Raw genomic sequence first — 14769 nt, 5'->3', positions numbered from 1 at the left:
GAGTGATGTAACAGGCTACTGATTGAGTTATCGCTTTGAGGCTTCAAAGCTTTTCTACAAACTATTTCTCCCTGACATGATTATACTTTTGGTGATTTGTAGGGGGGTGTGGGGGAAGCAGAGCCCCTGCAGGGCAAATGATTGGCTCCAGGAAGAGGAACAGTGTTCAGATATCCATCAAGGGCTTTCAATCTCAACACATAAGAAGCAACGTATAAAATGTTTGTTTTTCTGGAAGAGTGCCCTCACAGTGTGCCTGAACAGTGCCAGTTATTGTAGTCATCTCGGAGCAGTGCAAGAACCAATTTGCAAATGGCTATGAAGATGTTGCTAGGATGAATTTTGGTGCATTTGCTTTCTCCCAGCCTAGAGCCGGGGACATTTGCAACCCCACACAGTTTGCTGTCCACTGTTACATCAGAGATATTCCAGAGGTTCTTTGGCAGGAGTGTTTTCTTTGGATAACACAGCTGATGATGCAGAATTACATTGATTCCAGTGGGACAAATAGGGCCACAGATCAACTCCGGGAGGAGGTGGGGACTGCAGATGCTGGAGAGTAGAGTCAAGATTAGACTGGTGCTGGAAAAGCACAGCAGGCCAGGCAGCATCCGAGGAGCAGGAAAATCAACGTTTTGGGCAAAAGCCCTTCATCAGGAATTCAAATCCATCAATCTCTATCTTGACCCCACTCAGTGATTGAATTTCTATGGTTTCTGGAGGAGTTAATTCCAAAGATTCAGTGCTGTCTGAGTGAAGAAATTCCACCTTTTTTTTGTATGTAAGTGTGTAAGGATCTGAAAGGGTTAAATTAATGCAATGGAGTGCCTTCAGCACCACCCACATGATAATGCAGGGAGATCTCATTCAAACTAATGATCATCATAGTGGATTGCACATTTAACACTCATCTCAATATTGAACAACCGATCTCTTATTCTGATACAGTGGCCCTTGCTCCTAAACCCTTTTAAGTCTGGGAAAGCATCTTTCTTGGAGAGCCTTGTCAGCATTTTGGTGAGGCCATCTCTCATTCTTCTCAACTGCAGGAAATGCAGTCTCGGTTTCCTTGGTCTTTCCATAGTTCTACTGGTTACCAAGGAGGATCAGCTCATGGAATGCGCAACCAATGCAACTGCTTGAAGGATGGAAGGTTTTTGTGATCTGTATTGACGCCTACCGAAGAACTGCCCTGGAATATGAAGTGAGGGCATGGGTTGTTTTGCTGGAAAGTAAGGTGTTCACGACTAGGGACAAGAATCACAGAATCCCAGTAGTGCAGAAAGAGACCATTCGCTCCATTGTATCTGCACTGATCCTTCTCAGAGCACACTACCCAGATCGACAACCGACCCCATCACCCTGCATTTCCCATGACTAATCCACCTAACCTGCACATCCCTGAACACTACGGGGCAATTTAGCGTGACCAATCTACCTAACCTGCACATAGAGTGATAGAGTCACAGCATCATACAATATGGAAAAAGATCTCCTTCCAAACCTTTCGTATTCATCTACCTACACAAATGTCTGTGTAACGTTGTAATTGCACACATATCCATCATACCAACTTCTGTATAAAATAAATTGTGTCTCATGTCTTTATTAAAATCATTCTTCACTCACCTTTCAAAATGTGCTCCGTGATCTGGAAATCTCCCATCCCAGTGAAAAGACAACTACAGTTAACTCTATCTAAACCCTTCAGTATTTCATAAACTTCGAACAGGTCGCCTCTCAACCTTCTGTGCTCCGGTGAAAAAAGCCCAAGCCTCTCCAGCCTTTCTTTATAATTCAAACATTCCATATTCAGCAACATCTGGTACATCTCTTCTGAACCCTCTACAGCTTGATAATATCCTTCCTATGAAAGGGTGACCAATCTTTAGACTGTGGGAGGAAGCTGGAGTAGCCCAGGAGAACATGCAAGTTCCACACAGACAGTCACCCAAGGCTGGAATCAAAGTCGGGTCCCTCGTTGTGTTAGGCATCAGTGCGAGCCACAGCCACATCTTCGATGCTAGTCTCTGAAGTCCCAGGAAGGTGACGCGAATGTCAAGTTAACGAAAAAAAAGGTTTAAAGTGCCATTTACTTCCAAGATCGAATCCAGTTGGGATCAAAAAATGTAGATAATTAGCACTTTGACCTGGAAACAATGCCCATGTGATTAATGCTGCCATGGGGATGGAGATGGAGATGGAGATGGAGATGGAGAATGGGAAGGGCTTTGTAGATATCCCTGACAACTCACAGATCAGGAAGAAAGTAAGGATATAATGGTTCACCATGCAGTAACGATGGGGGAAAACTGTGTTTGAACTGAGAAGATTAATCAAGGATTTGAAACCAGGTGAGAAGATTTGCCAAGGGGAACCTTCACTGAACGACACTTCTTCGACTAAATGGAAGGAATGGAGATAAACACTCAGGAGCTCAGAATCATTACTAATGATGACTTAAGGGGCAGGATACCTGTGAAATGGGCTTCCAGTTGCGTTCAAAGAAAGAGTCAAATAAATCTTTTAAATCTTCTTGAGATTTTCGTAAGAGCTATTTGTGGATTTCTCAAGATTGTTTTTGGTCTCCAAGCCTTTTTTAAAATCATTTTCACTATCCCCTTTATCTAGGAGATACCGTTCTGGAGTAACAATTGCTTGAGTGTTATTGTTGAGGTAAGAGCTATTTGGATTCATGGAGAAGCTGATTTAGAAGACTGAATCAGTATCCTCAGTAGTCTTTACCACTTCATTAAACTCCATTAAATCACAACAGACACAAGAAACATTAATTTATTCAAGACCACAGTGCTTAAGTTGCCACAAGACAATTGATATTGGTTTGCAACACTTATCTTTAGAATTGACACATTGTTTTCACACAAAACGTCTTAACCATAAACACAATTTCTCTGGATTGATGAATTCACAGCTAAATGGTCGTGTGTTTGTCACTACGCCTCGATTAACTGATGGCACATGACACACTTTGTGAAAAATAGCCAACTGGACTTCAAACAAGCACGAGAACTGGCGTCATCATTGGAAAATGTGGCAGGTGGAGCACATATGGGATGCAGGGTATTCCGATGCAAGTGGAGACTCCTTGCCAGTCCAACTGAGCTTGGGGAACACCACTTGAGTGGAGTCAATTGCAGACCCTCATTCAGGACATATTCTAACCAGATGGACTCTAGGTCAGCATACACTAAAACTATAAAACAAAGCCAAGCTTCAGCCAAATGGTTAAAATCTTCTTCAAGATTTGGGCCAGCAAACCATTGTAGTTCCTCGAGACAGCAAGCGAGTCCAACTCGAACTAAATTGAGTAAGAGAACTCACAGGCCAGTATCCAGGAGAATGCATACACTGGAAAGTCCATCTACGTCTGGTTTGGAGCAATTAACTTGCTTAGCAACATCCAAATCACAACCAATCAAAATCAATGTCTGGTTAAATGGTCACCTGGTTCAAGTAGAGGTTACCAACATTTCTATATTAGTGATCACAGAATGTGTCTTGAGTAAATTTGCTCTGGACTCCATCCATAAGTTTGCAGAAGACTTTGGCAAGACAGAGAACCTACACAAGGCAAAAGTGAGGACTGCAGATGCTGGAGAGTACAGTCAAGATTAGAGTGGTGCTGGAAAAGCACAGCAGGTTAGGCAGCATCCGAGGAGCAGGAAATCAATGTTTCGAGCAGAAGCCCTTCCTGATGAAGGGCTCCTGCCCGAAACATTGATTTTCCTGCTCCTTGGATGCTGCCTAACCTGCTGTGCTTTTCCAGCACCACTCTAACCTTGACTGAGAACCTATACTGTCAAATCTTTATAGATTAAGGGTACAATTTCAGTTCAGGGGGTCTCTTATGAGAAGCGATTGGTTCAATTAATGATTACTGTAGTAAAAGACTCAAGCCCAAATCAATGGAGCAAAATTCATCGACAAAAATTCACCTGGCTTGGCTCAACATTTTTGAATTTAAAAAATGGCTGCCCGAGTGATGTTCGAATTAATTACCAGGTAGTCTTTCAGGAAGATTAAGGGGCTATCAAAGGAGCCAAGCTCACATCCTATGTTGACCAGGAAACAATTCCATGATTTTGCAAGGCTCACCCTTCAGTGCCATTTGCCTTATGGGCAAAAGTAGAGACAGAAACCAGAAGGCTGGAAAGTGAAGGAGTCATCAAACCAGCCCAGTTTGCAGAATGGGCAGCACAGGTTATGAAGGGCTTTTGCCCAAAACATCGATTTTCCTGCTCCTCGGATGCTGCCTGACCTGCTGTGCTTTTCCAGCACCTCTCGAATCTTGACGCGAATCTCCAGCATCTGCAGTACCCACTTCCACCTAGCACAGGTTATTTCGGTTGTGAAGTCCAATGGATTGTTCACTTTTGTGTGTATTTTAAACAAACAACAAACCACTTTTTGCTACTGGATAAATACCCAATCCCTCATGTAGAGGATTTATACACAAATCTGACAGGGGTCAGTACTTCATAAAGTTGGACTTGAGCTACGCATACTTGCAATTGTAGCTGGATGAGGACTCCCAGAAGTTCATAGAATCATTGAATCCTGACAGTGTGGAAACAGGCCATTCAGCCCAACAAGTCCACACCAACCCTCCGGATATCAACCCACTCAGACCCATTCCCCTAACCTATTACTCTACATTTACCCCTGACTAATGCACCTAACCCAGACATCCCTGAGCACTATGGGCAATTTCCCATGGCCACTTCATCTAATCTGTACGTCTTTGGATTGTGGGAGGAAACCAGATTACCCGGAGGAAACCCACGCAGAGGTGGGGAGAATGTGCAAACTCCACACAGGAAAAGTTAAAGATCCAGGTTATAGTCCAATAAGTTTATTTGGAAGCACTAGCTTTCGGAGCGCTGCTCCTTCATCAGGTGGCTGAGGAGGATAAGATTGTATGACACAGAATTTATAGCAAAAGTTTACAGTGAGATGCAACTGAAATTATATATTGAAAAAGACCTGGATTGTTTGTTAAGTTTAGAATGACCATGTTGGTTTCAGTTCTTGCATATGTAAATCCCATAACATTTTTTTTGAAAGTTACATTCTCAAGTGAGCTTGTGTGTGTGTGTGTGTGTGTGTGTGTGTGCAGGCAGTGGGGTCACCTGTAGTGTGATATGAACCCAAGGTCCCAGATGAGGTCAATCCCATAGGTACTGAACTTGGCTATCAGCCGCTGCTTACCCACTTTGTGTTGTTGCCTGACCTGAAGTCCACCTTGAAGGACCCGAAGGTCTGAGATTGAATGTCCCAGTTTGCTGAAGTGTTCTCCGTCTGTGAGGGAACTCTCCTGTCTGTTGATTGTTGTGTGGTGTCCATTCATCCTTTGCCATAGCCTCTGCTCGATCTCACCAATCTACCATGCCTCAGGGCATCCTTGCCTGTAGCGTATGAGAGAGACAACGTTGGCCAAGTCACACAAGTCCCTATCATGTACATGGTGAGTGGTGTCTCCACGTGTAATGATGGTGTCCGTGTCAACACTTTGACATGTCTTGCAGCATTGCAGGTTTGTATAGTGTTGTCCTGAAAGCCGGGCAGTTCAGACAGTTGCCCGAGGCTGGAATCGAACCCAGGTCCCTGGTGCTGTGAGGCAGCAGTGCTAACCACCAAGCCATTGCGCCCATAAGGATTTGTACCAATATATGAGACTACCATTTGAGTATTGTCAACTTGTGCAGACAATGGAAACATTTCACACGGTCTACCCCAGGTAGCCATTTATCTGGAATGACTTGCTGAAAACAGGAAAGATCAATAAGAAGCACTTCGTAAATTTGGACATTATGCTCAGATGCTTCTCCTCGGCAGACATATGCCTTAGAAGGGAACAATGCGTGTTCCGGGCATCCCAAGTGACCTACGTGAACTATAGATTTGACAAGCCTGGGTTACACCCATTGGAAGATAAAGTGAGGGTGATCTAAAGTGCCCTGGCTCCCATATCAGTACCGGACCGTAGGTCTTTCCTTGAGCTGGTGAATTATTATGGAAAGTTCAGAAATAGGCTCCATCCTGGCACCTTTGCATGAAGTCTTAAGACAGGGCCAGCCTTGGAAACGGCCGCATAGCCAAGCCATAGCTTTCAGGGAAATGAAGAAACAGCTGTCATCCTCTAAGGTGTTGGCATGCTATGATCCCAAGTGAGGTCTGCTATTGACATGTGATGCCTCCCTGTAAGGCATCAGGATAGTATTAGTTCATTAGTCACTAAGAGGAGAGGAATGCCCAATAGGGTATAATCCATGACTTTGGCTAATGCACAGTGTAAATATGCCCAGATGGAGAAGGAAGGTTTGGTGGTCATGTTTGCAATCGGGAAATTCCACCAATACCCCTACAGACATAAGTTTGTCATAAAATAGACCACAAACCCCTACTAAATCAACTTAAAGAGGACAAAGAACTCCCAACCATAAACTTCGGCGGAATTCACTGGTGGACTGTAATACTAATTGTGTACAATTACAAGTTGGAACGCTGTCTGGGAGGCACAAGTCGCCAATGTGGATGCATTGAGCCACATCCCACTGGCAGATACACCACTGGGGCTACCGCCACTGGAAGCCTCTGTAATGCTTTTACATTTTCTGGACACACATCCGGTCACAGCTGACAGTGTCAGACTTTGGACACAGAAAGATCCAGTCCTGGGAAAACTGGTAGTGAAGGGGGAATCCAAAGGGCCATCACAACCAGAATTGAAACCGTTTTTGGATCTGGAGAGACCAGATCACAGTCGAGGACGGCACATTAGTGTGGGGAGTAAGCGTGATTGTCCCAAGTAAAGGTCACTGCCAGATACCGGCTGAACTCCAACAGGATCATCCAGGAATTTCTAAGATAAAGATGTTGGCAAGAAGTTGACAAGGCTGGTGGCCAGAATTGGATGCAGACAGAGCCATGTTGGTGTGGCAGTGCCCCAAATACTAGCAAGGACAAAACCTATCACCAGCAGCTGCCCCACGCTGGTGGGAATGGCTGGGTAAACCGTGGACTCAGCAGGTTTGACCATGCAGGTCCTTTCATGGGCTTAATGTTCTGAGTCATTGTAAACATCCACTCAAAATAGCTGGACGTCCGTAGAGTTCATTCAGCAAACACAGGGAAGACGATAGAAAACTGCGCCATCTTTTGCAGTGCGCGACCACCCAGAAATGTTGGTCACGTTAGGGGCCATCACTTGCCAGCACGGGATTTGAATATTTCTTAAAGTCAAATGGTATTCAACATTCAAGGACAGTTCCGTACAATTCATCATCCAGTGGTCTGGCAGAAAGGGCAGTTCAAACTTTGAAGGCAGGCTTAAAGAAACAGCCTACAGGCTCATTGGATGTCGCTCCTATTTGACGATAGGACCACCCCTCATACAATATAGGGATAGCTCCAGCAGAGTTGCTAATGGGGAGAATAATCCATACCAGGTTATACCAGATCTACCTTGGTGATGGTAGTGGGGGGTGGGAGGGGTGTGTGTGTGTGTGTGGGGGGGGGGTGCTGGAGGGTGTGCAGGGGGGGGGGGGGGTGGTTGATGTACCATCAGGATCACCAATGCCAGACATAAGACTTCACGAAGGGAGTGAGCTAATTTAAATTTGATGCCGGAATGGCCCTGCATGGGTAAGAGGCATGTTGACAAGAGGTCAGTGACATATCAAGTTTGGGGAGGTGTGAGAGTACTGATCAAGCAGGTGGACCATATGAAAGCTGCAAACTCATGAAAGGTGTGGGAGAGAAACATCTCTGGATCCATGACAGCCTTTCCGACTGTTCTGGAACCTTTGGGCTCTCCCTCTCTGTCAAGTGTTAAAGATACCTTGGAATCTGAGATGAACACGGTGGATATCGCCACCTCGACATCCTTCCTGCCTGAAGAAGAGAATGAGTTTCTGTCAATGGTGCAAGAGGCAAGTGACTGTGCGTGACTTGCTGCCCATATCCGAGGCAGACTTGGAGAAACCTGACCCAGTGCTGAAAAGCCCGAGGAGGAGCTGCAAAAGAAAACGGAATTGGCCTGTTTTCTCAGACTCAGAGGAGAGGGGATGTAGTGAGTGCAGCAAGGTCAGCCAGGTAGCCATCATAGAATCTGAGTTCCCCAACTGGGGCTGTTATTCCGGTCCAATCAGGGAGTCCTGACTGACAGGTAAGAACAGGAGAGAGAGAGAGGCATCATGTCTACTCTGAGAGCTGGCACTGAGTGAGCTGGATCAGTGTCAAGGACTCACCACCTGTAAGTAAAGGTTAACTTGGTGAGGGGATACTGGCCTCTGTGGAGTTATTTCAGTGTGGTTATAGAATCAAGAAACTTGAATTGGATATTTACAAGAGCAATTAAATGAGGTGCATTTTGCCCCACCATCCTCATAATCCTCTCCTTTTCATCCCTATTTCTATTCTTCCATGCAATACTGGCAAGGGCTGCATTTTATTGCCATCTCAAATATCCATTGGATGGGTATATGAATCGGAAGGGTTCAGATGGATATGGGCCAAGTGCTGGCAAATGGGGCTAGATTATGGTCAGCATGGACCAGTTGGGCCGAAGGGTCTGTTTCCGTGCTGCACATTTCTATGACTCTATGACTGTATGACCCAAGTGTTGTGTTAAGCCATTACTGTATGTCTAGAGGAACTGACCAGACCAGTTAAGGTTAGCAGATTTTTATTCTGGAAAGACATTGGATTTTGTCACCATTTCAAAGGCTACCTTTCAATTGCAGGTTTTATGAATTAAATTTAAATTCTGGCTGTCATGGTGTCCCCAGAACACAAGTCTGAGCCTCTGGAATATTTTTGTAGTCACATTAGCCTGATGTCACTGTCTCTGTCATTGTATTCAGTTTCACTCACGCAACAATTGATGCTGAATATATTACTTTTCAGACAATCTGTTTCAGGTTGTAATAATTTGCTGTGTGGAACAATGTTTCCTCATGTTCCCTTTGCTTCTTGTGCCAGTCACCTTTTACTGGTAGGCTTTGTTTGTCAACCCTTCCATCAATGCACTCTGAACTCGTTCTGCATAAAATTAAATGAGATCTGGTAAGACAGAGTACAGTATTAATGTGCTCAATTAATAGACTGAAGCAGGCAGCATTCATCTGATTGTCCATAAAAGAAAGATAACACCTTTCTCATGTAAGTGGTAATTATTGATCAACCAACATTCTGAAAATCCTCAGAAATGTACATCCAATTGATGCTCAGACTGAAAATTTCCATTTGGTGTAAAATCACAGAATAATTATAATTGCTGGCCCTGCTTAAATGATGAGGGGTCACTGACATTGAACTTTGGTTTTTCATGAGAAGATATTTTCTAATTTTCACAATTCCAAGGGTGTTGAAGTATTTATTTGTACCTCTTCTTCATGATATCTAATGCAAATTTCCATTCCTCTTTACTGGGAGAAAGCAAATGCTGGAGAGTCAGTTGAAAAGACAAGCCTTTTGTCTTACGTGTCTATCTTCCTTCCCATATATCCACTCCACCCTCCCCACCAACCTATCCATATACACCCACCTATTGCCTTCCCATTTATCCTCTCCCTAGCTCCACCCGCGCCCCCCGCACCAATTTATCTCTCAGTCCCTTTCCCCCTCCATATTCCTGATGAAGGGCTTATGCCTGAAATGTCGACTCTCCTGCTCCTAAGATGCTGCCTGACCTGCTGTGCTTTTCCACACTGAAGTTAATACTGGACAGGTAAGATCCCTGAGTGAAACCTGGCCAGATGGACCCTAAATGATTTTCGCAGTTTGGTTACCATGATACTCAGTCAATGAATGTATTCATAAGAGGTTGTTGATGTACTCCGAGCAAAAGAGCATACATTGTTAAACAGATAAAGCAGATCAGCAAACTTGGAATGATGTTATAAAGAGTAAAACAAAAAGTCAGCCCTTTTTCAAAGAATTATCCTTCTGAAATACTCAATCCTTATGAGGTACTACCTCACTTTTTCATTTTTATTTAGAAGTGCCTCGTGGCAGTGCACTCACTAGGTGTGATTCTCTCTATTACTGACTCCCCCCAAGACATATAGACACATGCAAACTCAATGACCATTCCTCACTGATTGCTCAAAGAACCTCAGAGCTTTTATTCAGTCCTTTCAACTTGGACTGATAACATAGTTTAATACATACTTCCAGTATTGTTGTCATGGAAACAATTTTGAACCTCAATGGATTCACCCAGAGCTATGACAGCGATGGAGTTCCAGGTTTTGCCAGTGACTTTCAGGGCATGGTGATATAGTTCCAAGTGAGGATGATATGTCCATTGAGGGAAACTTGCTGGTGGTGGTGTTCCTCTACATCTGCTGCCCTGGTCCTTCTCACTGGGAGAGTTTGAAGATTTGTAAAATGCTGTCAGAGATAGCTTGAACATGATTCAGGAGAAACTGAGGATTGCAGGTGTTGGAGATCAGAATCGAAGAGTGTGGTGCTGGAAAAGCACGGCCGGTCAGGCAGCATCCGTGGAGCAGGAGAACCGACGTTTTGGGCATAAGCCCTTCATCAGGAATGAGGGTGTTGCCTGACCGGAGTGTGCTTGTCCAGCACTACGCTCTTCGATTTTGAAGATAATTCGCACTGCTGCCACTGTGCACTGTGATGAGGGAGCGAATGTTAAGGTGGAGGAAGGATGTCGATCAAGTGGGCTGCTTTGCTGCAAAGACATTAACCAGAAAAGTTCACTCTAAGTTTCTCTCCATTAAGACTGCCTGACCCGGTCAGGACTCCAGGAGTTCCTGTTCTTCTGAATTTCAGAGTCAGTGGTCTGACAATGTGCAGAAAGATATTGGGTCATCTTGACATTTTTCTTAATTTTCCCCAACATTTTTCTTTGGAACTTCATTAGTGTCATGGTTAGGACCCTGCCTGTTGCATAGAAGACTGGGTTTGAATTACCAATAGACATGTTCTTCCCTATTATTGTAATGAAATCACATGGGACTCACGCTGAGTTGGTAAATTGGATACAGAATTGGTTTGGTCACAGGAGACACAGGCTGGTTGTGGAGGAGTTTTTTTTTCACTGGGAGCCTGGTGACCAATGGTCTTCCGCAAGGTTGAGTGTTGGGACCTCTGTTTGGATTATATATAATTGATATGGATGAAAACGTAGTGGTCTGACTTGTAAGTTCGGAAAGGACATAAAAGTTGGTGGATAGTGAGGAAAGTTGTCACAGGATACACAACCGATCATTTGGAAAGTAGGGCGGAGAAAGGCAGATGGAGTTTAATCCAGCCAAGTGCATTTTGGAAGGTCAAATGTCAGCAGAAAGTATATGTAAATATCTGGACCCTGAGGCACATTGATACACAGAGGGATCTTGGGGTTCAAGTCTGCAGTTCCCTGAAAGTGGCAACACAAATGGCTGAAGTGGTAAAGAGGGTGTATGACATGCTTGCATTTGTCAGTTGGGGCATTGAGTATATAGTTGGCAAGGTATGTTACAGCTGTATAAAACTGTAGTTAGGCGAAAGTGAGGACTGCAGATGCTGGGGATTACAGTCAAGAGTGTGGTGCTGGAAAAGCACAGCAGGTCAGGCAACATCCGAGGAGATCCGAGGAGAACTAAAACTTTAGGTTATCCACTTGTGTTGCCACTTTCGGGGAATTATCGACTTGCACCTCAAGATCCCTCGATATATCAATGCTCTTAAGGTCCGGCAATTAAAGTATACTTTCTTTTTGCATTTGGAGTATTATGTGAAGTTCTGATCACCACACTATAGAATGGCCTTTGAGAGTGTGCAGGAGAGGTTTACCAAGATGTTGCCTGGATTCGAATGTATTAGTTATAAGGCCAAACCTGAATTGTTTTCGCTGCGGTGTCAGCTGCTGAAGAGTGACTTGATAGAAATCTGTAAAATTACGAGAGGCAGAGATGGTGCAGGTCTTTTTCCCAAGATGGGAATGTCAATAGGTTTAAGGAGAGAGGGGGAAAGTTTGAAGGAGATGTGCAGGGCAAGATTTTTACGTAGAGGGCGATAAGTGTGTGGAGTGCGCTGCCAAGGGAGATGGTACAAGCAGATATGATGGCAATGTTTATTCCACATACAAATTACCCACTGTATGAAAAAAGTTGTCCCTTGGGTCCCTTTTAAGTTTTTCACCTCTCATCTTCAAAAATATGCCCCCTGGGGGAATCTAAGATGGTGGCGATCTGAGAAGATCACACTGCAGAACTACACATCGCAGCAGGAGCAGGACGGTCCTTTAACCCACCCAACCCAGGTCATCAGGATTTCTTGGGGTGTTGGAAAGATTGTGGAGCCTCAGGAAAGATTTAAAAATTGACGTACCTGTATTTTCAGCTGTCCAGAAACGCCTAAAAAGGGAGGAGGAGCATCAGAGGCCGGGCCTGCAGCTCAGCCTGCAGCAGCCTCAGAGCAGATTACTCTCCAGGACCTGGTGAACCAGCTCTCAATCTCATGAGATGTTGGGGAAACAGATTGAAGATAAGCTGGCTCCAGTCTCTCTCATGCTGCAGAAGCATGAGCAGCAGCTGGGAGATCTGGAGAAGAGGACAGATGAGGTGGAGCACAGGGTCACTGTGGTGGAAGCTGATGCCAGTTCATTTGAGGAAGAGATCCAAGCCCTGAAGACGCAGGTTCGTAATTTGTGTGACCAAGTGGATGATCTTGAAAACAGGGGCAGGAGGAGAAACATTCAGATCATCGGTCTGCCTGAGGGTAAGGAGGGTGAGCGGCCTGCGGAATTTGTTGAAGATTGGCTTCCGAAATTCCTTGGCATGAGAGGATTGAAGATAGAGAGGGCTCACCGGGTCACGGCATGGAGGTCGGGTCTGGGTCAATGCCCTTGTCCTTTCCTGGTGCGGTTCCATCATTACCGGGATAAGGAGAGAGTCATGGAGCTTCCAGACTCCAGGGGGAAGGATCCAAAGGGCCTAATTTACGAGGGGTCTAAGATCATGTTTTTTCAGGACTTTTCAGCGGCGGTGATCCAGAAACGAAAATCGTGTGATGGTATCAAGAGAAGACTGAAGGAGTTTGGGATTCAGTACTCCCTGAGATATCTGGCAGTGCTTCGGATCACCTCAGATGGATCAATGCATCTCTTTGATACCTCGGAGAAGGCAAGAGACTTTGTGGACAAACTAACCTAATTTAAACAATTGTAGTATGTATAAATATTGTTGCTTAGGTATGCGTTTATCATTCTGTAAAAGAAATGGAGGAAATCCAGTTGGAGCTTTGTTTTTCCCTTTTTTTTACCTCTATTGATAATAATTTGGTTCAAACTATGTCTGGTGGTGGTTAAGATGTACATTTTAAATTTCTAAGTTAGGACATACCAAAGGATGAGTAGGGTATTTATTCCCCTTTTTTTTATAAAAGAATTTTTTTTATTCATATTGATATTCTATGGGGTGTTTATTCTTTTTAGCTTGTGCTTGCGATGCAGCTCTAGCTGGGAGATGTGAAGGTGGTTGAGATGGTTAGATGCCTATTTATGGGCAGTTCGGGACAGGTAGTTGTCCCCTCGGGCAGGGGATGAGTTCCCCTACTCAGCGCGATTGGCGCTTTATATGTTGGTTTGTTTTCTGGTTTATGTTGTTTTTTATTTTTAATAATTTTGTATATTTGTTAAGTGTAGTGGTTTTAGTTTATATAGTTTTCATATTTGGTGGACCATGCGACGGTAAGGCTCAGCAATTTGTGGTTCGGGTTCCTCCTCTCTGGAACTTAAATGTAATTGCAGAAGATTATGGCTAATGATTTGATTAAATGGTGTACCTGGAATATCAAGGGAACTCGCTCACCAATTACGAGGAAGAAGGTACTCTTGTGTCTTAGAAAGGAGAGGGTGGATATTGCTTTGTTACAGGAGACACATTTGGATGATAAGGAGCATCTGAAATTACAGCAGAATGGCTTTGACCGAGTTTATTTTTCATCATTTAATACCAGAAGTAGGGGAGTGGTTATATTAGTTAGGAAAAATCTCTAATTTAAATTGTTGGAATGTGTTAAAGACACATGAGGGAGGTTTGTAATTCTTAAAGCCTTGATAAATAGGGAAGAATATGGCATTTTAAATGTTTATTGTCCCCCAGCTCATCCTCTTAAATTCTTGGTAGATGTTTTTTCTAAACTGATAAGTCTCAAGTCTTGGCACATCATTATAGGGGGAGATTTTAACTGCCTCATGGACCCCACAGTAGACAGGTTGCCTGAAGGTCCCTCGATACCCTCTGCACAAACTAAACAGTTATTGGGTTTGTGTGGGGTATTCGGATTGGTGAACATCTGGAGATGTCTCCACCCTACAGGTAGGGATTTCACGTTTTTCTCCAATCCGCACAGATGTCACATGAGGATTGATTTTTTTCTGACCCCTGTGGTAACCCTGGATCTGGTGGCATCCTGTACGATTGGTAATATTGCCATCTCTGATCATGCTCCAGTGTACCTCATGGTTAAAATTCAGAATGTTACAGTGGATTCAAGGTACTGGCGAATGGAACCCTTTATTCTCAAGGACAGTAAGTTTGTGGAGTATTTTTCTAGGGAATTTCGGGCATTCCTAGACATCAACATAGACTCGGTTGATAGCTCATCTGTTCTCTGGGAAACTGCCAAAGCTTATGTCAGAGAGTTTGTTATTTCAAATTCCACAAATAGGAAGCAGCAGAAATTTTTAAAATTTTTATACTTTATATATGTTTATACATTGGAATAGGAGAGTGG

The sequence above is a fragment of the Hemiscyllium ocellatum genome, chromosome 48 (assembly GCF_020745735.1).
Source record: "Hemiscyllium ocellatum isolate sHemOce1 chromosome 48, sHemOce1.pat.X.cur, whole genome shotgun sequence".
NCBI classification, from domain to species: domain Eukaryota; kingdom Metazoa; phylum Chordata; class Chondrichthyes; order Orectolobiformes; family Hemiscylliidae; genus Hemiscyllium; species Hemiscyllium ocellatum.
This window is presented reverse-complemented; position numbering follows the sequence as displayed.